At 39.1% G+C, this 8,956-nt stretch overlaps 1 long non-coding RNA gene across 3 annotated transcripts in view; it reads left to right on the top strand.

The window, feature by feature from the left end:
* The window catches only part of LOC141374126 (uncharacterized), a 109,594-nt gene that overhangs the window by 16,916 nt on the left and 83,722 nt on the right, over positions 1-8,956 (top strand). The window contains exon 2 of one of the 3 annotated variants that reach the window (XR_012380754.1): positions 7,883-7,943. The exons of the other annotated variants lie outside the window; for them this stretch is intronic. This is a non-coding gene — a long non-coding RNA (uncharacterized lncRNA). The remainder of the gene's footprint in view (positions 1-7,882; positions 7,944-8,956) is intronic. 3 annotated transcript variants of the gene reach the window in all.

Here is an 8,956-nt window from a genome sequence, read left to right as displayed (position 1 = left end):
CCTGGGCGGCTCAGTCGTGAAGCGTCTGCCTTCGGCTCAGGTCATGATCCCAGGGTCCTGGGATCGAGCCCCGCATCGGGCTCCCTGCTCCGCGGGAAGCCTGCTTCTCCCTCTCCCACTCCCCCTGCTTGTGTTCCTGCTCTTGCTGTGTCTCTCTCTGTCAAATAAATAAATAAAATCTTTAAAAAAAGATTTCACTTTAATAAATAAACATTTCCTGCTCATGGGGAGCCTGCTTCTCCCTCTCCCTCTGCCCCTCCCACCAGCTTGTGTGCTCTTTCTCTCTCTGTGTCTAATAAATAAATACAATCTTTAAATAATAAATAAAATAAAAAATATATATAGTGGTTTATACTCTGGCAAAATGGCCATTCTGTTTGCTAAAAACCTCTCCTGAGCTTTCCCACTTCTGTGCTTTGTTGTTGCAGTACCACCACCTAGAATGCCCTTCTCTCATATCCCAGACTGTTTCTCATCTCAAATGCCACTTCCTTCATGAGAATTTTACTGATTATTTCAATAAGAGAAAAGCCTTTTCTCCTGATAACTCACAAAACTTCAAACCTCCTGGTCATTTATTATCAGCCACCTTATGTTATAATTATATATGTTATAATTATTTCTGTGGTTAACCTCTTCCCATTGCTATATAGTAAGCTTCTCGAAGATGGGCACTGGGTCTTCTTATTATTTACAGTGACTAGCACATAGCTGATACTCAATAACTAGTTGCTGAAATAATTATAGTAATTAATTTTTCTAATGCTATACTATGAACTCCAGCAAAATTTTAAATCATTTTTCTTAATAAAATAAAATGTTTTCATATATTAACATTATTCTACAGAACTAGATTGGAAATGTATCTTTGTCAACATTTTCTTTCTAGTCAATTCTGTAGGAGATTGGAGCATTCATTTAGACTCTTGCTTTGTGTTTTAAATGATCATGGACTTACTTGGTTCTTTTGTTCCTTTAGTGACACCATTAGCGTCATTAAAATTCATATCTTGTGCTCTTCAAAGAAGATCTTTTGAGTATTTTTTCCTTAAGTATGTATATATCATTGAATTCTTAGCTCCTCTGATAATTCATTCCTTCGTTCTTGCCTACATCACTAAAAGGTGACAGTTCCATCTATTCATCCATTTGCGTACGAGACAAAGGTCTTTGTAGAGTCTTAGGGCTGTACTTTCTGCATAATATTAAACGTTTTTTTCTATAGATGACCTCTTGACACATAATGATAAAACCAAAGATTCTCTTCCTTTCTTTTTTTTTTTTTAAATTAGGTATCACCACTTGCAAGGCATAAAGAGAGAGGAAATGGAACACAAATTATCTCAGAATTTAGCCTGGAAGTCATTTGAGAAACTAACCTCTTGAAAGCAGAAACTCTGCTATGTGTTTTATTTCCTAAAATTTTTAGTCTTCCGGAAGAAGGTTTGTAATATCTCACTTGGAAGATTCTAAGGATTGAAGACAAAAGATATAAAGAGGTGGATAAGATTGTCCTTTACAAAATTTGGGACAGTCTTTATTCTGACCAGTAAATGGGTAGCAGTCCTGGGTTACAACTTTCCTAGGCTCTTAAAAGCATTATTCCTAAAATAAGTGCTCCTCCAGTCAAGCTTTCACCAGTATTTTATTTTATTATATTTTATTTTACTTTTTTTAAGATTTTATTTTATTTTATTAAGTAATCTCTGCACCCAACATCAAAATCAAGAGTCACATGCTCCACTGACTGAGGCAGGCAAGCTCCCCTTTTTAAAAAAAGATTTTTTTTTTTTTTAAGTAAGAAGAAAAATTTAGATTGAAGAATTTCAGCTAACTAGCCAGCTGGTCTAAAAAAAGAGAAATAGACAAAATGATTGCTTCCTTGGGATGCTTGGCTGGGGCCAACTGAAGGTCTTCACAGCCTAGTGTCGCATGCAAGAACCCAATACTGGAAATAACATGAGTCTGAGTGTATCTGAGCATGTGGGTTGAGTTCCTGGCTTTAATTACCAACCACCAGGTCAACGGGAGTTTATCATTGCTTACATCACACATCTATAAGACAGCTAGACCCCCTCACCCCCAAGTCCCAACAACAAAGTCCCGTCTGACTAGTCATCTCCCAGCTCTTCTAAATTGAATTTTCCACGTTTAAATGGCTGAATCCACTAGTAGGCATCTGAGAGGAACCAGTTTATCTGGTATCTATAGCAGAGCTGGCAAACCTGCAGGACCAAGGAGTCTGTAGCCTGTTAATATTTATTCTTTAACAGCCTTATTGAGATATCATTCACATACCATCAGTTCCCCCTTTTAAAGTGTACAATTCATTGGTTTTTAGTATATTTACTGAGTTGTGCTACTATCACCACAATTAATTTTGTAACAGTGTCATCATACCCCCCAAATCCCACACCCATAAGCAGTTACTTCCCCTGTCCCTTCTAACTGTAAGTAATCACTAATCTACTTTTTTCTTTATAGATTTAGCTATTCTGACATTTCATGTAAGTGAAATCATACAATATATGGTCCTTTAGGACTGGTTTCCTTCACTTTGCATGTTTTTAGGATTCAGCCATATTATAGCACATCAGCACTTCATTTCTTTTTGTTACCAAATAATGTATTTTATGGATGAGTACACTCTGGTTATGAGTAATGCTGCCATGAACATTTGTGTATGATATTTTGTGTGGATATATGTTTTCGTTTCTCTTGGGTATATACCTAGAAGTACGATTGCTGGATCATAGGGTAACTCTGTGTTTAACCTTTCAAGGAGCTGCCAGACTGTTTTCCAAGGCTGCTGTGACATTTTACATTCTCACCAGTAATGTGTGACGGTTCCAGTTTTGCCAAGAAATGCTATTATCTTTTTTATAAAGCCATCTAGGGGGTGAGAAGTGGTATCTCCTCGTGGTTTTATTTTGCATTTCTCTAATCTGAAGCCAATTTTTTTGTAGTCTAAAAACTAAGAATGGTTTTTTACATTTTTTACATGTTGAGGAAAATATTTCATGATACATGAAAATTATCTAAAATTTAAGTTTCTGTCTCTATAAATAAAGTTTTATTGGAATATAGCCACACCCACTCATATGTATTGTCTGTGGCTGCCTTTCTCACTATAATGGAGTTAGGTATTTACAGCAATGACTGTATGGCCTGCAAAACCTAAAATATTTACTATCTGACTATTTACAGAGGAAGTTTACAAACCCCTGGTCTTCAATATAGTTGGGCGAGACCAGAGGATCTGGGCTAAGAAGGAGGAAATAGGACTGCCCAGTGGGATGAATTTTTTTCTTTCTCTTTCTTTCTTTCAAGTAGGCTCCACACCCAACATGGGGCTCAAAAACTCACAACCCTGAGATCAGGAGGCACATGCTCTACCAACTGAACCAGCCAGGAGCCCTGGATTTTTTTTTTCCTTAGTAAAAATAGAATGCAAGCTGGCAGAATAAGGAGAAAACACCAGGATATTATGGAACTTAGGTAGACCACTGTATTTTCACCCGAATCATTATTATATGATCTTTCCAAATCTGGGCTCTCCCCATCTTATAAATTTCTCTTAGAATTCTCTTCCTAATCTGCTACTCTGATTATACATTGTCAGAATCCTCTAATGTTTTCCCTCACCCGCAGACTCTTAGGACCATTTAACCAGGGTCCTGCATGATCTGGCAGCATCTTAATTTTCCAGCGCTCACCTTTCTTCTCTTTTTTTAAAGATGTATTAATTTATTAGAAAGAGAATGCGAGCATGCGCATAAGTGGGGGCGGGGGGGGAGGCGGGGGGGGGGGGGGGGGGGGGGGGGGGGGTTACCTAGCACAGAGGGAGAAGATAAGCCAACTCCCCACCGAGCTAGGAGCCCAACTTGGATCTCCTTCTCATGACCTGAGCTGAAACCAGGAGTCGGATGCTCAACCAACTGAGCCACCCGGGGACCCCAACACTCACCTTTGACTAGACCTTTGACTAAACCGCCAGATGGAATTCCAGGATTCTGTGCTTTCTTTTTTTTTAAGTAGGTTCCACACCCATTGTAGAGCCTAACATGAGGCTTGTACTCAGGACCCTGAGATCAAGACCTGAGCTGAGCCCAAAAGCCTGACACTTAACCAACTGAGCTACCCAGGCTCCCCCAGGATTCTGTGCTTTCATTTATACTTTCTCTTCTACGTGGAATGCTTTTCTCTTTTCCAAATCCTAGACATTTTATTATTGTTATGGTGAAATGTTTCAAGCATACAGAGAAATAATATAGGAATATCTGTGCACTCCCCAACCACTGAGCTTTGTCAGATCTTACCATTTTCCATGTTCTGTAATTTTAAAAAATTATCAAATACTTAGATATCTTTAAAACCTCCTCAAATACCAAGTCTTTTAAATAGGCCTTCTTGATGTACCAATCAAAATTAAACTTTTTCCTATGATTTCCTGTAACACTTTCTTTGTGTCTCTGTCATCTGACCTGCCCTTGCAAAATATCTTCTTTGAGTATTCCTTACTATTGTCATTCTCATAGTGGGGTACAAAGATTATTTTAGGTAGTCTAAGAAAAGGACATATAAGAATATAAAAATTGTGTTTATTTAAAAATGTACATTAGAAATATATGTACACACGAGTACTTGAAAATATATATCTAGAACATCAACTCCGTGATTTCCCAGATATCCTTTAAGACATGGCTAAAGTAGGTCAATAGAGTAGAAAATTATTGAGTAAATAATGATGTTAGAAAAATATTAAGTAAAAATACAGATGATATCGGGGCGCCTGGGTGGCTCAGTTGGTTGGGCGACTGCCTTCGGCTCAGGTCATGATCCTGGAGTCCCGGGATCGAGTCCCGCATCGGGCTCCCTGCTCAGCAGGGAGTCTGCTTCTCCCTCTGACCCTCCCCCCTCTCATGTGCTCGCTCTCTCTCTCATTCTCTCTCTCAAATAAATAAATAAAATCTTTAAAAAAATGCAGATGATATGGCAAAAAAATTGAAGATTGTACTCAATTTAGCTTTGAAAACTTAGCTTATTAGAAGAGGGGCCCAGTTTTATTTATTTTTTGTATGCCCTAAGTACCCAGCTAACTCAGAAAAGATGCTTATTAAATTGAATTGATTTCTCTCTGGGATGAGATCCTTGAAAATCATATGGAACCTCCTAAACCTTTGACAGACCACGTAAGACATTTTGCCCACATCAAATGTCCCTGGCACATCTGCCAGAGAGACAGATGGTGCTTTTTCCCCCTTTCCCTTTCCTGTCCATTATGACACATTGCTCCAGTCAGGGCTTGATGAAGTATGAAATAATGCTGGTGATAGTCCCGTTCTGAAGGAATGAGGACTCCAGCTTGCCAGAATGCTCTCATCAGCATCACTTCAACAGACCAATCTCAACAAATTTCAGTTTGTGGACCACTTTAGTTCTTGGATCTGGTCCACTACACACACACACACGCACACACACACACACACACACACACACACTACGCTCAGCATACTTTATGTTTTAGAGAAATATTTCTTGGTCTCCTTAAAATTCACTGTTTTGTGGCATCTTTTCATTATTGTTAGCACTGAACCATCCGAAGTCACACTGGCAACTGAATTTAGTCTTGAGACTTGGCGATGAGGAATCATTTTGTATAACCCAATGCACGACGTTAGCCAAATTATGTCATACAGTTACAAAACTCCTGTCCTGTCTTCCAGCTTTTCTGAGTAAATGTGGCTTTTTGAGAAGTTTCGCTCCTCCTACCCTAAAATGACCTTACGTGCTCTCAGATATCAGGGGATCCTAATTGTGATGAAACCTTTCACTTTGTTTCCTTTGTTATAGCCTGCTTTCTGAGGTGGTATTTGGAAGAGTGAGGAGTACTGGGAACCCCTCAGGCCACTGAGTCACAAAAGGAGATCAGAACATGTCTGAAGTTTGGCTTGACCCCCAAAGCTTCACTCATATTGGACTAGCTGAGCATCTGGGAGAAGCCAATGAAACTGCTATATATGGCTTTCATGTCTTTGTTTCCTAATTCTTACTGCTAAGGCACGAGTCTTTGCTGATCTTAAAACTCCATGCCAGGGGGTACCGGGGTGGCTCAATCATTAAGTGGCTGCCTTCAGCTCGGGTCATGATCCCAGGGCCCTGGGATCCTGGGATCGAGCCCCGTGTCGGGCTCCCTGCTCCGCGGGAAGCCTGCTTCTCCCTCTCCCACTCCCCCTGCTTGTGTTCCCTCTCTCCATGTGTCTCTCTCTGTCAAATAAACAAAATCTTTAAAAAAAAGAGAGAAGAGTGAAAAGTGATAGCAGGATACTGAACTCAAGAGCCTATGTTGTACATTCTACCATATTCATTTTGCAAGAGGAGATGGAGTTTCAGCAAAACAGCATGCATTATATTAACGATACTAATTCATATTTAATTTTATAAACTTTTCCATCATAAATCTTTGTTGATTTAATAAGAGCATAAGGAGTTTTCTTACACCTATATTTATGTTAGTACATATTAAAGAAGCATGACAACAAGAAATAATTTAATTTTGAAGGTCCACAGGAATTTTAAAAGTTTAAGAGTCAATTCTGCTTAGAGGAAAGTTTTGCTTTTCTTTCTGTCTTCCTAACCCAACTACGCCCTCTGGTGGTTGTAGTTGCTAACAGAAGTAAAATACTCCCTTTATAAATGTGTCCTTTTCACGTTGGTTTGTATGTCAGCCGTGCAGCAGATGGAATAATTTCCCTGTAGAAATAGTGTTATAAACAATGGCAGTTATTGCAGGATAGCCCACATAAACCCACCGTGGCTCTGTGTCACTTGATCTACAACCTCCTCCCTTCTCCACCGCCTTCCTTGCTGGCCAAACATCACCATATCCACAGTCACTGCCAACACCACTACAACTCTGTCCCCATCACTTTCAGGAGTAGAAAGAGGACAGAAGTGAGTTAGTGCTTTGGTCAATTCCAATATCTTTACTTACAGGCATAACTTCTGCTCTAAAACCCCACAGCTCTCGTGGGGCCTCCAGAGGAGAGGGCCACCTAGAAGGACACTTAGAGGTCCTCTTTGCCTCTTTCGAGAATCTTGGGGCACATAATCTTGCTTCCTTTTCTTTTGCCTTTTTGCCTTTGGCTTTTTTTATCCAGAGCCCCTCTTACTTCTTCAGGGTCAGAGTCACCTTCCAAGAAGAAAGGCAAGAGGAAAGGAAAAGCAGACTAGAACAAAATGGAAAGAAAAGAAAATCCTTTGACTCAAGGTTTCTCCAAACCCAGAAACCATCTGATAGCTAACCAATAAACCTTCAAACACCTTGTCTCTCCGTGCTTGAAAACCTTCCCTCACCAGGCCCTTCTAAGCACTGGCTCGATGAGGAAGGGCTAAGGTGAGACACAGTCTCAGCCCACCTGGTGCACATCATACCATCAGCACTCACGTGAGATCCTAAGGGGCCCTCCCTGGTAAGGGACAGTGCCGATGTGGACCCTGCTGTGTCTGGACAGATAGAAATCCTGTTTTAAAGGGACTAGAAGAACTCTTTGGAATATTACTGAATCCATTTATAGTGACAAAAGGGAAAATTTATACAATTTTAACGAAGTAGGAAAAAAGAGCAAGAACATACAGACAAGTGAAATGCTTTGGCTAGAGTACCTAACTGGCGAATGACTGAATTTGGAATTACCCTAACATTGACGTTTAAAATAAATGGAAATGTTCTTGATTGTTTTGTTTATCTATTGCTATTTAATAAACCACTCCAGGGAGAGTGGGAGAGGCTTCGGAGCTGGCCAGGAGACAAACTGCTGTCAAGGGTTTTTGATAGACACCAGCAGCATCCCACTGTGATATGAATTTTTTTTTCTTGTAGGTAAGGAAAGGAAGAGAAAACAGGAAACATTGGAAAGATAAATGGGGTCTTTCCCGTGAAGGTGAGCTTCATTATTTTTCTGTTGAACTTAGTGATTAGATTAGATTGATTAATTAGATTAATTTAGTGATTAATAACAACTGAAGATTGGTGAGAATGGGTAGGGTTCCTTTTACTACCTAAATATTTGTATTTAAATTTTTCTCTGCATCATGTATACTATTTGAAAATAATGTTTCTGTAGAGGACAACAACAATAAAATACTTTGGGTGTGAAAAAATAAATTAAAAAAAATAAACCAATCTAAATCTTAGAGGCTTAAAACAACCCTTTATTTAAAAACAAAACAAAACAAAAGAAGTTGAGTTCATAGAAACAGAGTAGAAAGTGATGGCCTGGGGCTAGGGCGCAGGGGAAACAGGGAGAGGTTGCTACCTCTCCCAACTTTCAAGGGTACAGACTTTTAGTTGTAAGATGCAGGTTTGAGAATCTCATGTATAACATGGTGATTCTGGTTGATAATACCATGTTATATAATTGAAACTTGCTAGGAAAGTGGAACTTAAATGTTCTCACCAAGAAAACCCAACAGGAGAATACATAGTTAATGGATGGATGGGAGGAAATCCTTTCACAATGTCTAGGCAGATGCAGTCATCACATGGTACACTTGTAAATAGCTTACAGTTTTGTCAGTTGCATTTGGAGAATGAAAAGAAAGGAGAAAACCCAGAGATTTGTCAAGTTTCTCTTTTGAACGGTGGGATGAATGAAGTACCATTCCCGGAGAAGATTGGGGGAAGAACAGATTTTTATTTTGGGGAGAGGCAAGGAAGAAAATATAAAATTCCATTTGAACATGTTTAAGTATGTTATGCCCACTCAATAATTTGTTATTAAACTAGATAGTGTAAGGTTTACTCAAACTGTGCAAGAATAAGCCAGGTTATAACAAAATGCCACACCATCTGGGAAATTAGAATAGACGATTAGTATTTAAAGAATGAGTTCATCAAGCAAGTTAGTGTGTCTGTTAGGATAATAGCTATAATTTATTGAGGGGTTTTTATTTG

Source organism: Callorhinus ursinus, unplaced genomic scaffold, assembly GCF_003265705.2.
Source record: "Callorhinus ursinus isolate GAN/ISIS: 27379988/994484 unplaced genomic scaffold, GSC_fseal_2.0 scaffold14, whole genome shotgun sequence".
Lineage (NCBI taxonomy): Eukaryota > Metazoa > Chordata > Mammalia > Carnivora > Otariidae > Callorhinus > Callorhinus ursinus.
This window is presented reverse-complemented; position numbering and strand designations above follow the sequence as displayed.